Below are 18,299 nucleotides of genomic sequence, written 5' to 3' on the forward strand. Positions count from 1 at the left end.
CAACAATAGAGCCCAGAAGAAAAGACAATGGGCCTCTGTTGGCCCAGCTGTCTCCATCAACCAAACAGGAGCAGCTGACCAGAGGGCTGCCAGGAGCTAGCATGGCAGCTGGGAGCCTAAAGGCTCCAGGGTCATATGAAGGGAACCAGCAACATTGTTTTTCAGGGGGTGGGGGCAGTGTGCCAGTGTGCATGTGTAGATCACAAAACAGCTCTGTGCAATTTTCTCCCTCCACCTTTGTGTGGGTTCCAGGGATTGAACTCAGGTGCTCTGGCCTGGGCACTGACAGCATGCATTTGCCAGCTGAGTCCTAGCGTGACAGGCTGACAGTTTTGAAGAGTGCCTTCGTTGTGTGTACTGTTAGATAAGTTTCAGAAAATATGGTGTAGATTATGAAAGATTCTGGGACACATTGTCCTTGGGAGTGTGAGGTCAGTCGGGAGTCACTGCATCAGCCATAGGTACTAGGGTGGAGCCAGAGGAGACAAACCCTTCAGTTCAGAGGACAAAGGCAATTCCTTGTTCTTAGAAGTTTGAGGGAGTTTTTATACCATGTGACCTAGCCTATTTGCTAGGAGTTACAGAGACTGAACCAAAGTAGATAAGGCCGTGAAGTTATAATTCAAAGCTGCTTTAGGCTTGTGCAGGAAGAGGGAACAGTGTTTGATTATCACAAACTAGGAGGGGTGTCTCCTTCATCTCTTTGTTATCACAAGGCTCCAGCCTATATTCAACCCAGACTGGGCATCTGCCAGCATCCTGGTCTAGGGAGGTTGAATCAGCTCTCTAGGCTTTTGCTGCTGCATTTAGAGATGAATAAGGTGATCCTGACTGTCCACCTTTTGGGACTCCAAAGATAACATCAGCTCTTGCTGACTGCCTGTCCTGTGCTAGGTCAGTCCCCAAAGCCTCATGCATATTGAACTCTAACCAACCCTGGAAGGCAAACTGTCCCCATTTTATACAAGTGAAACTGAGGCCAAAAAAAATAGAGTGAAGTCACTTGCCCAAATATCAGGGGTGTGGATAAATGTGTAAAATTTAGTGACAAAACAGCAACAAAAGCCCACATGTTATACTGCCAGAGAGGCTGGTTTCATCTCATGGGTTTGGGAAAGCAGCACAGGTGAGCATCAGTTCAGGAGAATAAGGGTCAGAGAATACAGCATCTAGGAGCTGAGGCCCAAGAGAGCAGAGTTGGTCTGAGAGTATGTCCTCAGTTTTGTTTCTGTGTCTGAGGAGGGAGGTAGTCTGAGGAACACTAGAGACTGTGAATCCCTTCAGTCTCTCACTGCAGGCTGGACCACCTGCACTGTTACAAATGTGAGAATGAGCTGTGTGATTTAAGCAGTTGAATTGGGGGGGGCCTCTTTATTATAGCATCCTAGCACATCTGTTAAGACCCAGCAACAGGGCCACAGTGGTGCACACAGTAGGCAGAGAGCCTCTGCCAAGTCCATGGGAACGAGAAGGAACAAATCTTTTACTTTTTAAAATGTGTGTGGGTTTTTGCCTGCATGTATGTCTATGCACCACATGTATGTAGTGTCCATGGAAGCCAGAAAAGGATGTCGGATCCCCTGAAATTGAAGTTGCAGATAGTTATTAGCTACCATGTGGGTGCTAGGAATTGAACTCCAGGTCCTCTGGAATAACAGCAAGTGCTCTCACCCACTGAGTCATCTCTCCAGCCCCTAGGAAATGAGAGTCATAATTACTAAATGTTGTCTTGTTGTAAACTGTACAATTTGAGGTCCAGAGGCAGTGGTGGGACCTGGTTCACAGCAGTCTGAAAAGGGTGGGGTGCTGCTTCCACGAGGTGGCTTTACTTTTAGGACTGCATTTTTACAATGTCATTGTGATAAGACAGTGGTTTACCAAACATTGTATGTTTATTATCCTTTCCCTTTTACACCTGTAGTTCATATCATCTTAGGATATATTTCAATTAAAAGTGAACAAGAGCTGCAGGTGCAGCTCCGTGGTAGAGCACCAGACTTAGCATAGTCCTGGATGAGATAATATTCCCACCACCCTCCCTGTCCAACCCGAATGCAGAATTTCCTGTGCAGTATATAGGTGGTAGGGGTTGCAGGGCTCCCATGTGGAGCTTTCTGACAGCTGCCAAGCTCAAGCAGGGCTAAGCTGTGGGACTCCTGATTGACAGCCCATCCACCCCAGACTAAACTGACAGGAAGAGCTCCAAATACACCCGAGGCAGGGAAGAAGCCTGCAAATCCTCAAGGATGTTGCCCTGGCAACATCACCATAGCAACAACAGCAACCATTGGCTTTTGGACATTGCAGCAGTTTCTGGCGCAAGGGTGATCAGAGCATTGCTATGGCAACCAGAAACTGAGGGAACTAGGTTTGACAGCTCAGTGCCCACTTCCTTAACATTATGGTGAGGGACATGGGACGTGTCGACCTAATTGAGAACACCTTCAAGGTTTGGGTGGGCTTTCTCTTTCTTCTCTCAGGTTTGACAGCTGTACCCTGATTGGTCTCATTTTATACCTTACTTTCGTGTACATGCATTCAGCCAATCAGAACTCGGTTGGCCCTGTTGCTGAGCCAGAGGAACTCCAAAGGGGCCACTCTCTCCTTGAATGAAGTATGTCTCAGAATGGTAAAAGAAGGAAGGATCCAGAGTCTGGTTTCTAGAGGACTTCCACTCTGCCAGGGGGGGGGGGGGGCTGGCTCTTTTAAGAAGGAAGACCAATTTGAGGACTTGCCAAAGATAGACCCACTGTGGATTCCTGGAGCCTGAGACAGCCTCCAAGACGCTACACCTGGGTCACATAGGAGCATTCCTTCCCGAAGCTGTTCCTAGCCTCTAAAAAACCTTTGCTCCTGCTATTCCTGCAGCTTTTATAGGTGCCTGGCAGTCTCATATCTACAAGCATGCTTTGTGGTGGACTGGCAGCCCCGAGGCACTCCAAGAGCTTTCAGTCTGTAACACTTGCGGACCACCTCAGCAATCTCTCAGTTGGCAACTCACACAGAGCTGTGGCATACGCTCCTTGGATGAACTTGCTGCCACCAAGAGTCCCAAGATCTTTATTTTCCTGTTTCAAGTTGTTACTCTTTCATGTAAGCAGCCTTCAAAAAGGTTTCCCTCACTCACATGGAGCGTAGTGGCTGTCTCCACTCTAAAGAGACTCTGGCCAGCTCGAGCATGGCGAACATGGCTCTGACAGGCCTCGCTCTTCTTCCCCTTCCCTCTGCCTTCCTAGAAAACCATTCGATTATATTTCTAAAGCTAGGCACCAAGGTCTATTCCCTTATTTGGCCACTTCCTCCTCCTGAGGCTGACCACCAAGGTCCAACTATCAAAGTATAGAAGTCCAGCAAATAAAAGCCCCATTTGGCTCACCTAATTAACATGCCCAATTAAAATATACCACCATATGCTAGCCCATTCTAACGCAGACCTCCCCATTTTTCTCTTCTTAAAAATTATACCTAAGGATGGTGATGATGCAAATATTTAATCCCAGCACTTGGGAGGTAGATGCAGGTGAATCTCTGTGAGTTTGAGGCCAGCCTGGTCTACAGAGTAAGTTCTTAAACAGCCAAGGATACACAGAGAAACCCTGTCTCAAAAAAATAAAAAAAGAACTACACCTGCAAGGTCATTTGCTGCTGTTTTTGTTTTTGTTTTTTGCCTGGGACAGAAAACAGCCACTTTAACTTACCCTCCTCTCTGCTTAATAAAGGCTCTCTCTATGAAAAGGTATTTAGGTGTGATTTGTGCCTAATCCAGGGTCCAGGAGAGAACTCCCACTGTGTATGGGGGGGTCTCCTTCGGTTCTGTGACTCCGAGGGGGAGTAAGCCCCAGCCCTTTTTTCATGCATTGCAGTCCTTCGGGCTCCCAATTCCCTCATCCAACACTGGTTGACAGGTAAATCCCCCACCCTGGCTGTTCTAAACAGTTCTCAGGTTATTAGGTGACAGCCATTGAGTGTCAGGTGTCCTAACTCTGGCTGGGGGATTGGAGAGACTGCACCCTAACACAACCTTCACTGGTTATGGTGAACTCCCACTGACTAGCTGCCAGCTAGGCACATTCCATCCAGTCTGGCTTGGTAGAGGGCATACCCCTTTCACACATGGTGGTCACACTGCTGGAATCTGTTGCCCTTTCCTCCTTCTCTGAAAACAAACCTGTTTACAGGTCCAAGTGTCATCCTTGGACCCACCTGGGTCCCTCTCTTGGTGACAGAGCTTGGGAGATGACTCCATCCCTACTAGAGACCTCTCCTTGGCCTCTGGGGATACACAGGGATACCTGGTCTCTAGACTTTGACCCACTGCCACCAAGGGTGATGGGTTCTGTCCCCTCTGATCTAAATGACTTGCCTTTGGGATGTCTCCTCCAGAATCTCAAGTGGCTAAAACTATCAGACATCAAATCTCCTAAGCCCATGCACTATGGACCCAGGCTTGGCCTCTATCTCCACTGAATAACCAATCTAAGTAGCTGCCTAACGGCTGTCTGGATCCTAACCTTATTCAGGGCCTTTACAACTTTTTGTGAGTGCACCAGAAAATGGAAAGTGACCCCTTATATCTCTACTTTTTCCTTCCTCTGTTCCAAGCCCTCCCTGTATGCCTCCTGCTCACCTTCCCATGTCTTCCTTGCTCTCAATCCTCAGCCCCTCCCCTTCAGCTCCTGAAACTGAAACTCCACCCTTCTATGCAACAGATGAGTCCCCTTCTCCTTCTCATTGTCAGTTGTCTTCCCAACAATCTCCTTTGTCCATGACCATCCCCACTGCTCCATCTACCTGGATTTCACCAGAGCCAGATGGACCAGCCTCTATGTCCTTGGTTCCCACTTTCTCCATTCCATCAAGTCCACTCCCAACTTGTTCCCCTCCTGTTTCCAGTCCTCCTCACACTCACTCTCATGATAGATTACACTTGACCCTGGTCTCAATCTTGCTCCTCAGAGAAGTGGTAGACATGCAGGGACCTACAGGAGTTTATGTCTTACTCTGTCTTAGTGAACTAGCTCAGGTTGAAAAGCTTTGTGCTCTTTTACCTTAGATCCCAAAACCTTCATCAAACAATCCCAATACCTAGCCCAGTCCTATGACCTTACCTTCCATGACCTCTGTATGGTCTTCTCTAGTAGCTTACTCCCTGAGGAATGAAGATATGTCTGGGAGAACATGTGACTATGCAGACCAAATCCATCAAACAGAGATTTTCCCACCAGGGCCACTGCAGTCCCTGACACAGACCCTCAGCAGGACTACAATTGCAATGCTGGTTATCAGTCTAGGGGCCATTTCATCAGCTGTCTCCTCTCTGGCCTAAGGGGAGCAATAAATTTTCAAAAGGCCCAATAGATAATTCAAGAAAAGCCTGAACATCACTCTCATTTCTTTCCATGCCTTACACAGGCCCTGCTCCAGTATACAAACCTGGACCCTGAGACCACAGATGGCCAACAATGACTTACGACCTACTTTTTTGCCCAATAATACCAGACATAAAGGCCAAACTTAAACACCTAGAACAAGGCCCACTTATAGGCTGAGGTCTTGGCCCTGGGTTTAAAGTCAACCATAACCATGATGAGCACAACCAAAGACACAATCACCAACTCTTGGCTAAGGCTCTCTAGCAAAAGTCCACTGCTGGGACAGCATCAAAGGGGAGGGCAGGTCAGAAGAAGCCACCAGGACCCTGCTTTAAATGTGGCAAGAACAGTCAGTCACTGGGTCCATCTCTGTCCAAACCCTCACAGGCCTACCCAGCCTTGCCTTGCTCTAGGTGTAGACAATGGGGACATTGGGCATCGAGGGCACAGCTTCCCTGCCGTCATCTGGGGACTAAACCTCACTAAACCCACACAAATCACTCTCTAGGAGCCTAGGGTCTCAATTTCCTCAGCTCCAGAGGTTACCCACTCTCACCACCCAAAGCTCAACTCCCCTCTCCCTGAGTCACTTATCTTTAATTCTTTCTCACACCATCCCATAAACACCCGCACCTTTCCCATCTCTGCACCTAACCTCTGCCCTCGTGGCCAATTTCCTCTCACAGATCCCTCAGTCCTCACTCCTGACACATTTCCTATACCAAGCTGTTCCCGGACTCCCTCCTTACTCCCATCTGCAAACAATTCCTTAAACTCAAAACCTTCTCCCTTCAGCTCTAGCCCTCTGTCTCTCAGATCTATATCCTTACACTTGCAAAATACATAGACACTTCCTAAGACTGACCTTTGCCCTTGTTGCTTAACTCTCCAAATCTCTAGATAACACCGCCCATGGTTGAACTCCTTGTTTACACACACTTGTCTCTCTGATGACTTCTAAGTCTAATAAATAAACTCTGGGATCCCCCACTCCATCTGTTCCCACCACTCTTTCCCTCAACTCCTAAATCACAGAGGACTCCACTGTCCCTTCCACTGTCTAGATTCCATCCCCCCAAACTTCTCTTATCAGGCCCATCACTCACACTCCTTTCTTAATCCCTCCTCATTTATCCCTTTGCCTCAACACTCTCCGATCTTTTACACTCCTGCCCCCAAACTCTCAAAAACCTCCTACCCTATCTCTCTCATACAGAAGAGGGTCCTCTGGCTACTTCTGCTTACAGATTTTATGCAGATGGCAGCTCCATCCCATCAGATAGCCACATCTGACTGACCCCTCCATTATCAGTAAAGACAAGAAGAGTAGCACCAACAGGCCAGCCTGCCAAGCTGTCACCCCACTTTAAGATTCAGCCCTCTTTTATGGCTCACCTCACTTTCCCCTCCAGGCTACCCTACTACATAACCCAGATAATGATATAATCCAGATACCCAGCCCTCCTTCACCACAGAACACTCTTCTAACCCCCACTCTGTGTATTCATCTTCATCCTCTGCTTCCTGGTCCCTCACGATCACCTGTTTCCCACAAAGCTCATCTCTATTCTCATAATCCTACTTTTCTTCTGTCCAAATGATTGCCAAACATCCTCCGCCAACTGACTCCCCTAAATTCATTAACTGTCCTGATGTCTTAGACATCAAACACTAAACAATCATAAACTCCCAGTTACAAGACATAACTAAACCCAAGCCATCTCCTGTCTAACACTACACACACACACACACACACACACACACACACACACACACACACACACACACTCATGGTCAAGCCCTCACTTGGGTCAAGGTCATCCAACAAGCTCTCTCCTCAACTTCACTGATACCTCCTTCATTGCCTCCCAACAATTTCTTTTTACCTCTCTTCAAAGGCGCCCATTAGTCACACTCCCTCTTTGCCAATAGCCCAGTTGGCAATGCTCTACCCCCCTAATGATCTCTTGTGCCCTTGGCCATCCCTCCCCCTTTGGGAGCCAAAGCCAAATTCTCTCAATCTTTCTAACGGCAACCCCCAAAATCCTGTTACAGATGGTTCCTTTTACCATTGGCCAAGAGCCTCCCTAATCATCCTTGTTCCTACAATGTTTCAATTTCAGAACCCACCTGAACAACCCAGGAAAAACGGATGTAACAGAAGCCTCTTAAATTGTATCTCTCCCCAACACAACCAGGCCCTGCTTTCAGATCACACTTGTTCCCCAACTAACCATATATAGTCAATCTAAGTTTTCCTGGCTCTTCTCAAACAGACTCCAGATAAGTACTCATGTCAACCAACAGCCTAAGTTTACCTGCCTATTGCCTATTTCTAAAGGATGGATCTCTCCCCCTTTCCCTGTTCTTGGGACTCTTTTCCCAACTAACAGGACCATGAACCTAAAATTCAAATTTATATCCTAGAGAAAAATTCTAAATTCTTTAACTCTACCTCTGTCCCTAGTCTATCTGTCCCAACAGATTTCAACTTAGCTACTGACTGCTCTAGGAATTCCAGAGCCAGCACCAGCTGTTTGTTTGGAATCTACACCCTGGTGCAGCCTCAAAGATTACACTTTAGCCTCAGATGATCCTACAGAACATGGACATCAACTAACACATCCTGCCTTCCCAAACTTGACCAGCAACCCAGCTTCCTTGGGTCCCCTTACAACAATGCCCGAATGTCAGCAGGAAGCAGCCAAAGAGAAAGATGCCCACTTACCCAACATCCAATGACCCAATAATAAAACAAAAAGGTGGGGATGAAGGACTCTGGCCAACTGTCCCCATTCCCTCTTCCTTGCTAAAAAGCATTAGATTACATTCCTAAAGCTAGCCATCTTATTCCCTTATTTGGCCACTTCCTCCTCTTGAGGTAGACTACCAAGGTCCAGTTATCAAAGTACTAAAATCCAACAATCAAAAGCCCCCTTTGGTTCACCTAATTAACATGTTCCATCAAAATATACCACTGCATCCTAGCCCATTCTAACACAGACCTCCTCTTTTTTCTCTTCTTAAAAATCACACCTACAAGGTCATTTGCTGCTGTTTTTCTGCCTGAGTCAGAAAGCAGCCACATTAGCTTTTCTTCCCCACTTAATATAGGATCTCTTTGTGAAACCAGGTGTTTGGGTGTGGTTTGTGCCTAATTCACAATCTCAGAGGGAACCCTGCTATGGGGGGGGCATGGTGTCTCCTCCTCACTCAGAATCCTTGGATCCACAAAGGATCCTCACAGCACTTTGATATTCAGAGAAGTCAACCTGCCCTGGCCTCCAAAAGAGTCAGAAGCAGGATAGGGTGGAGTCCCCTCTGGAAAGAACCTGGACCCTCAGAGGCAGTATCTGTCTCTCAGAACCCACAATCTCCCTTGCCTGTGCACGGCATCCTTTCTTGCCCAGTCTTCCTATTGGGCAAGGAAACCAAGGCTGGGAGGGGGCAGGCATAAGCCTGAATGCCAGTTCTCTTGCTCATTCCCTTCTGTGATGGTTTATCTTGGTTGTCAACTTCACTGAATCTGGAAGAGACTCAACTCTGGGAGGGTCTATAAGAAAGTAACAGAGGCAAGGAAGGTTCTCTAATTGAGCAAATGGCACCTTCTGGTGGCAGCCTAAATATAAGGAGGTCCAAGGAAGGAAGCTGTGACTTTTCAAACCTTTTTTTTTCTTTTTTCTTTTTTTTTTTTTTACATTTCTTGAGAGAGAGAGAGAGAGAGAGAGAGAGAGAGAGAGAGAGAGAGAGAGAGAGACTCCCCTTCTTTTTGTTAGTGTATCAAATCTGCTGCGGCTGACACTGACACTACCCTTTGCTGACATCAGAACCAGCTTTTTTAGATTTCCAGTGTGGACTGAAAAGCAGCAGCTGGAACCCTCAAGGCCTTCAGCATCAGATTGGGACTGCTGAGGCAGCTGGCATCAGGGACTGAGCAGCTACTGTTCCGACTTTCCCAGTGTGAGCACAGCTATTGCTGGACTACCCAGACCATTGCATGTAAACCCATCTAGCAAATCTTTGTGGTGTTTGTTCCCTTAGAAACTCTAACTGTGCCCTTCATCCCCAGGCTCTCACATCACACGCTATTGTCACCTAAGACACATCTTTGCAAACTTTTACATAGCAGTGGCTCCTCCTCTGCTTTGTAGCAGCTGGAGTTCTCCAGTTGCATGTTGTGTCCCCTGCTGGCCTGATTTATCTCCAACTTCCGGGCTCCTACACACCCCAGCGGATCCTGCAGACTGATACACCCACAGAACCAGGTAGGAATTTTCATTCTGGATAAATGGTCCTCCAAAATTGGCATCATTTTATACCTTTATCAGTAGCACAGAAATGTCAGCACTTTTACAGATGTTGCCAACCTTGGAAGTGGAGTTGCATCTTAGCATGTGTTTAGTATCACAAATTGTATGGTATTCACATTTCCTTCACTAGACTCAAGGACTTGATGCTGTGTGATTCCAGATCCATAGAGGCTCAAGCCCTTTCTATAGAGTGATGTGGTTTACATAGCTCATACCCAAAGTCTTCTGCATACCTTGATTAACATAACTTAACCTTACTTTTAATTTAAATTTGAGATAAGGTCTCATGTAGCTCAGGCTGATCTCAATTTCCCTATATAGTGGGAAAGAACCTTAAGCACCTGACCTTTCTGCCTCTACCTCCCCTGTACTAGAGTGGCAGGCATGCGCCACCACACCCAGCTCTTGGAAGTCAGTTTTCCCGGGGATTGAACTCAGGTCATCAGCTTGGCAGCAGGTGGAGCATTTATCTGCTAAGCCGGGACACCAGCCCCAACATTCCCCTTTATTTGAATATAAGAGTTTGTGTGCCATGTGATTTTGCATGGTTTTTAACCCAATAGCTTACTCTACTCCAAAACACTGTTTTATATTGTTTGTAAATTCCTTGCAATCATGGTCATGCAAATACATAATTTCCATACTATTTGTTAAACATTTAGGTGATTTATACTTTTTTATGTGCATTGGTATTTCTCCCATGGGTGTTGGGTCCCCTGGAACTGGAGTTACAGACAGTTGTAAGCTGCCATGTGGGTGCTGGGAATTGAAACTGGGTCCTCTGGAAGAGCAGCCAGTGATCTTAACCGCTGAGCCATCTCTCCAGCCCCCTGATTTATATTTTTTGCTAGTATAAATAACACTATCATCAAATCATTTTGTACAGAGATTTAATTTTAAAAAATCCATGCCAGATGAAGTCACATGTAGCTGTAACCCCAGGTATTCAGGAGTCTGAAGCAGGGGGGGTTACTTGAGCTCTTAAGTTTAGGGACAGACTGCAGACTAGGGAACATAGCAAGACCCCATGTCTTACATTTCTCCCCAAATTTCAGGTTATTTTCTTAGTTAAATGACAATGTGACAGAGTGACAATGAAGCCAGATGGGTGGCCACACTGTGATCCCAGCACTTGTGAGGTGGAGGCTAGAGGCCAGCCTGGTCTACACTGAGAGTGCCAGATTAGCCTGGGCTTTAGGAGACATTGTCTCACAATACAAACAAAACAATGACAATGACTTAAAAGCCTTTGATACACCTTACCAAATGACATTTTATAAGTTCTAAATCAAGAGAGGACCATCCTGGCTCACTTCTATAAGATAGGACAACTTATGCCTTGTGTGACAGAGCCATGAACATGGTATGAAAGTGTCTATATATTATTGCAACCCTGGGCTGGAGGTGCAGACACAGAAGTGTAGGGAGAAAGATGCATATCAGTTAACTTTTACTGCATAACAAATAGCCCCAACACTTCAAATGAAAACACCCATTGTTTCTCATCACTCCATCGTCTTTCTGAATCTGAATCATGCCTGGCTATGGTCAGTTAGTGGGTCAGCTTTGACAGGAATGACTCACCCCAATGGCTTTGTCTTTATTAGCCTGTATTTCTTACCTTGCTTTAGACAACTAATCTAGGCATGTCTAATGGCAGTGCCAGGACTACAAGCAACAATGCTGCAATCATGAAAAGTTTATTTTTGTTGTTTTTCCATTTTTGCTTAGATTACATCTTCCTCTGATCAATTAGACAGAGGGAGTCACATGGCTCAGCCTGCAGTTAGTGTTGGGGAGTGGGAACTACCAAGGGATGTGAACACTGGAAATCAGGATAATTGTGGCCATTATTACAATCATCCACCACAAGCTGCATCCTCAGCAGATGGAAATGCAATCTCCATGGCAACCAGCCATGGACCACTCCTGAGGCCCAGATGGTAGCAAGGAAATCTCAACAGAGGCTTCTGACCTCTGCCTACACATGATTTGGCATGGCATTCAGTCCCTAGAGTGTGGTGTATCCCAGGGGGACCTCGGATTGCCAGCCTAGAGGCATGAAATCTGCAAATAAAAGTTAAGCTGGGATATAAAAACCAAAGAAAGGTACAATTCACCACAGTTGGCTTTACAGAGCAGAATCCTCTGGAAAGGATAAATGGCCTCTAGTAGAATACACATAAGGTGAGGAGGACCCTAGAATGAAGAGGGAATTATCCAGTGTTGGAGGGAGAGCATCCCTGCTCTCTGGAATCGCCCATTTTGTAGCCAGCAGCATTTTAAACAGTCAACCCAGCGTCCTCATTTAATAGCAAAACAGCAGCCAGGAGAGGCTATGTGAGTTTCCTAAGGTCCCCAGTGAGCCAGACTCTCTGCCGTGCTGGGCAGCGGCTGGGGTGTGCAGCAAAAGCTCCAATCGTTTCTTAATTAGAGTCTCCTGCTTAATTAGCTGCTTCCTGAGCAGCTGATACTCCTTGTCTGGAAATCTCAATCACCAGCATTAGCTCTAAATTGCTGTGACCTCACTTTTCTTGTCTCCAGTTTCCATGGGGGATCCGGGATCTGCTTCACGGTTCTGCCCTGCAGGACATCTGGCAGGGGGCAGGGACACACAGGAAGCATGTGGAGGAAGCTGCCTTTCCAATCACATAGCAGAGACTTCAGAGGGCTTCCCAGCCACCTAGGGGAGCAGCAGGACTCAAGGCTGGATTTACCAGTAACTCCCCAGGTCATTATGGGTCATCTCTGTCCCTCCCTGGGCCATAGTTACCCTGGACACATCTTCTCCAAGTTTCAGTCATCAGATTTAGCAAATAAAATTGCAAGATGTCCAATTGCATCTGGATTTCAAAAGCAACAAGTAATTTTATAGTATTAGGTGGATCTTTGTGAGCTGTGTCTACCTTCACCAGAACACGCAGCTATCACTACTGGTGTGTAAAGCATACATTCGGCAGGCTTCCTGTGCTTTCTCCAGCAACTCTGCTGCACTGGGAAGTCCTGTTCCTTTCTGCCAGCAGAGACAGTCTGGGAAATGTAAGCAAAGTGGACTGTCTTTTCTATTAAAGGGTTAAATAAAGCAGAACACCGTATAAAAGCAAATAGAGTGCTGAAGCAATGGCTCAGTGGTTAAGATCACTAGATGCTTTTGCAAGGGACCACCGTTCATTTCCCAGCACCACACAGCAGCTCACTGCCATCTGTAACTACAGTTCCTCTGGCCTCCAAGGGCACAAGATACACTCGTGGTAGGTTCACAGACACACATGGGGGCAAAACACCCAGACACATGAAATAAAAATAAACACATCCTTTCAAACAAATGGCAAAAGAAGCTGTTTAACTGAAAGTCAGATTCCTCCAGGCTCAGTTCAGCCTGAGCCTGAAGCTGCATCTTCCTTTTGAAAGCTGTGCTTTGTTCATCATCTGTGCCTGTTAGCCTCTGTGAATGAATGTGAGGTCAAGGGGTTCAAGCCGGCTCAGTGGTTAAGAGCATGTACTGCTTTTGTAGAGGACTAGAGTCTGATTCCCATCACCTATGTGAGGAGGTTCACAGCCTCCTGGAACTCCAGCTTCAAGGGGATTCAATGCCTCTCTTTGGCATCCACAGGTATTTGCACTCACATATACATGCCCACATAAGACTCATAATTAAAACAAAAATAAATTATGACTACTCAGACTGAAGCCCTCGACCCAGAGGGACTCCCACTGGGTGTGCTTGCCTGCTTGATTCAACTGCCTCTGCTTCCTTCTGCAGAAGTAAAACTTTTGGCTTGCTGACATACTTTGGATTATAAGGTTATTTTTTCTTGGGACCCCAGACCCATCTCTAAAAACACTGAGCAGAGGTTGGGGACTCCCAAATGGGTGACCCACTGCTGTGTGCTCGTGGGTGAGTCGGGTCACCTCTCTGAGCTTTGGTTTCCTGAGCTGGAAAGCAGGTGAGTTAATAGTTGATTGATTATCTTTTGGGACAAGTGGAAGGACACAATTCAAACCCTACTCCAGTCTGCAAATGTGCTGTGAACTTGAACACTGGCTGAAAGCAACACACTCAGCTAACCGAAGGAAGGCAGACAGTGTGATTGGAAAGACATCCACAAGAAAAGCCCACGGCTATTGTTCACAGTGACTTTACACAATGAAATCTCCCTGAATTTGGACTGCTACGAACTGATAAGAAATTACAATGTTTTAGAGGGAAAATGTGCAGACCAGGGCAAGTCCCAATGGGCTCAGTGACCGGAAAGTTGGAATGGTTCCCTCTATACACTAGACTTTCAACTCTCCCGCATAATACCTGTCCTCCTCAGGAAGGGAGGGTCCCCATAGGCTGACCAAACCCATCAGCTTAGGCAGAGTAGCTGCCTAAGAGTATCTTTCCTCAGGTCATGGAGAAGAATCAACTGTCAGGAAAGAGTTGACATCTAGAAACCTAGATGATGGGGCTGGGTGCTGGTGGGATTGCTGGCCCAGTATCCTCTCTGGGAATCCAGATCTCCATCACTCCCAATTCAGAGCATTTGAATGCGATTTGTCCCCCTAAACACTGGATTTGGCCTTCGAAGTTTTCCGTTCATAGTATTAACCGAGTGGAAATTTGATTCAATCCTGGTGTATAGAAGTGGAGTATAGGGGAGTGATTAGATTAGGCTATGAGGCTGTAGTTCTAATGGTTGGATTCTGGGGACTAGCAGAAGAGGGAGAGAGGGCCTGGAGAGATGATTCAGCTTCCCAGCTCAGCACATCTCTGAGGGGACACAGTATGACATGACTTGGACCCCACCAGGCACCTGCAGTTCCAAGTGTCACACTCTCTTCATGACAGGTACTCAAGAGATGTCACTCCTACATTGTGCATGAGAGAGAGAGAGAGAGAGAGAGAGAGAGAGAGAGAGAGAGAGAGAGAGCTGGAGCCATGCTGGTGCAGACACCTAAAGACAAGCAATCCTCCTCTAATTAGAATCTGACAGTTGCATGCTCTGAGTGGCTTGAACAAGCTTTCAGAGGGTTGGAATGTTTCCATATCCTCCTGTTACCACCAAGTTTACCCAGCTGCCACACAAAGACTCATCAGCATTTGACCCTTGAATCAGTTATCTTTCTGTCGTTATGACAAAATACCCAACAAAAGCAAGTTAAAGAAAGAAGCACTTATTCTGCCTCACAGTTTGAAGGTGTGGTCCTTCAGGGCAGTGAAGGTGTGGTGGCAGGAGTGTGAAGCAGCTGGTCACATCACACTCACAATCGGAAGCAGAGAGTGACAAATGCTGCAACTCAGCTTATTTTCTACTTTTCATTTGGTCCAGGAGACCAGCTCATGGTATAGTCTTCCCTTCTCTGGAAAGACCCCACAGATGCTCTCTCCCACAGAAGTGTGTCTCCTAGGGGATCTCAACACCAAATATTATGGAGATGGAAAGTTGGCTCAGCAGTTAAAAGCACTGGCTGCTCTTCCAGAGGATTGGGGTTTGATTCCCAGCACCCACACGGTGGTTCTCAGCTGTCTGTAAATCCAGTTCCAGGTGGATCTGATGCCCTCTCCTAGCCTCTGCAGGCACCACCCACCCACCCACCCACACACACACACACACACACACAGAGAGAGAGAGAGAGAGAGAGAGAGAGAGAGAGAGAGAGAGACCCATATAATTAAATAATTGAAAAAGGATTAACCCAGCATGCTGTATGCTAGAGATATTTCTTTTTTTTTTCTTTTTCTTTTTCTTTTTTTCCAAGACAGGGTTTCCCTGTGTAGCTTTGGAGCCTATCCTGGCACTCACTATGGAGATCAGGCTGGCCTTGAACTCACAGCCATCCGCCTGCCTCTGCCTCCTGAGTGCTGGGATTAAAGGCATGCGCCACCAATGCCTGGCACTAGAGATATTTCTGTAATGACCTCTGCTTGCCTGGAGAGAAGGTAATGGGTACAGCTTCATCTTGAAATGGGTTTTAAAGTAAACAAGTCTACTAGGGAGGTTGTTTAACTACTGCTGTGATAAACATCACATGTAAATAAAAGGTTTTCATCTGAAAAAAATAGGATTAACCATATCATGTCCTCCCACCTCCAGCTCAGAGCATCCCCAGCCACTTTATCCTTTGCCACCCTGAGGAACAGCCTGCCCAGAGCTTCTTCCTAACTCTGTCTATTGTGCTGTTGGGATTGGGGTCTCAAGTGGTGAGGGCCTGACCCCAGCCTGTTGCACTGCTGGAAGGAAGTGAAACTTTTAAGATTGGGAGGAAGTGAAGTCCTTGGGGGTATGCCCCAGAAAGATATATTAGACCTTCACCTCTCTCAACTATCTTTTACTTCAAAGGCCATGAGGTGAGCAGCCATCTCCTCTATATATTCCCCATCAGCACACACTGCCTCACCATAGGCCCCAAAGCAACTCAGCCATGTGCAGCCCTGTTCCGAGATGTTGTAGGTTAAGATATCTTTATTTAAATAATACCGGCCAAGCACAAGCCAGAGTATGCCCAGAAACAGCAAACTAGGGAGGCCAGAGAGAGAGCTCCCACGTCTCTGCCACACCTTAAGAACTCCCCAGGCATCATCCTGAACATCCCTTGACCACACCCTGACAGGCGTGGTTAAGCACACCTGTAGCCAGATCTTAGGAAGCGAGGTTACGGTGTCTCCCTACACAGCCCTTGGACTGAAACCTCTAAAAGTCTGGGCTAAGCAAACCCATCCCCCTTCTAAACCAATTACCCCAAGTGTTCTGTAATGGAAAGATCGGCACAGGACTTTGCTCTCTGTGAAGATTCACAGGAATGAAGTCCAGCATGACTCCCTGGACATGTCCATGACTCCTCTCTCCTAACAGGCCCTCATCTGGCAGCCTCCTGAAATGCTTGGTCCAAATACAAACAAAGAGTATGTTGTGATGACTCCAGGGATCAGAGTCAGGGCAGAGGCCACTAACTGTTATTTTCAAGAATTACAGACCTTCACTGAGATTCACTTTCCACATCTAGAAAGGGCAGATGTGTGTGCTGGCTAGTTTTTATCTACTTGACACAAACCTAGACAGATCTGGGAAGAAGAAATACAGATTAAGAAACTTCCTTCATCAGATTGTACAGTGGTCTAGTCTATGGAGCATTTTCTTGATTTATGATTGATGTTGGGGGGCTCAGAGCACTTTGGGCTTGGGCGGTGCCAAACCCCGGTCTCATAAGAAAGCCGGCTGAGCAAGTCAGTAAGCAGCATTCCTCCATGGTCTCTGCTTCAGTTCCTGCCTTGGCTTTTTGCTCTAATTTCCCTAAATTATGGACCATTATAAAAGCATGTAGGCCAAATAAATCTTTTCCTCCCCAGGTTACTTTTGGTCATGGTCTTCATCATAGCAATAGAAAGCAAATTAGGATAGGGTGTCCCATGTGGCTGGCTATCTGTGAGGCTAAACGACAACTCCTCCCATTGCAGAACCTCTCTCCTGAGCTATTGCCACTGACAGGTACTTGTTACAACTGTGCCTTATGCACATTCAACTTGCAAGAAATCAAAGGAACAGATCTCTGAGTTTGAAGCCAGCCTGTTCTACAGAGTGAGTTCCAGGTCAGCCAGGGCTACATAGAGAAACCTTGTCTCAAAAAACAAAACAAAACAAAAAATCAAAAGAGAGCTTTATACATAACTTTCCCACAGGTCCTTTTAAACTACCCCTGATTTTCACCAAGGAAAGGCAAAGCCATAGCTAAACTTAAAAGAGGACAAAGTTTAACTTAATTTTTATTTTTCAAGGACAATGCATTTGTTAGTTTTCCATTATTATACCAAAATAACCAAGGAAATTAACTAATAAACAGAGAGTGCTTGGCACTGGAGAGATGGTTCAGTAATTAAGAGCATATACTGCTGTTGCAGAGTTTGTTTCCCAGCACCCACAATGGACAACTCACAACAGCCTATAACTCTATCTCCAATGGGTCTAACGCCCTCTTCTGGGTTCCATGAGTATTTGCACTCACTTGCACATACCCATGCACAAACACATATACACATGGTTTTGAAATATGATACTAAATCTTACAAAGAGAGAGGGGCTAGAGAGATGGCTCCATGATTAAGAAGCTGCTCTCCCAGAGAATCTGGGTTCAATTCCTATCACCCAAAGGGTGGCTCCCAATCATCTGTAACTCCATTCCAGGGAATATAACATCTTCTTTTGGCCTCTGTGGGTACTGCAGTCATGTGGTGCACAGACGTGCATACAGGCAAGCTTCTTGTACACAAAATAAAAAATAAAAAAGAGATTTCTCTTGGCCCATGCCTCTGGAGGCTGCTGTCCAGGGGTGAGTGGTCCAAAGGACAGCATGTCATGGTGGAAGGGTGTGGATCAAACAACTGTAATCTGGAAAGTAAAAAATGAAGAGAGATACTGGATGGGATGTCTCCCAGTTCCTTTCAAGGGCACACTTCCAAATGACCCAAGGAGTTCCCATTAAGGCCCCCAACCCCTAAAGGTGCATGGAATCACCACCATGGAAAACACGCTTTAGCACATCCATCTCTCGGGTCACTCAGCATCCACATTATATCAGGTCCTACTTTCTGTTGATGGTAAATTAAGGGTAAATTTCAAAGAGAAGTTAACGATAA

This window comes from Cricetulus griseus, chromosome 8, assembly GCF_003668045.3.
Source record: "Cricetulus griseus strain 17A/GY chromosome 8, alternate assembly CriGri-PICRH-1.0, whole genome shotgun sequence".
Taxonomy (NCBI): Eukaryota; Metazoa; Chordata; class Mammalia; order Rodentia; family Cricetidae; genus Cricetulus; species Cricetulus griseus.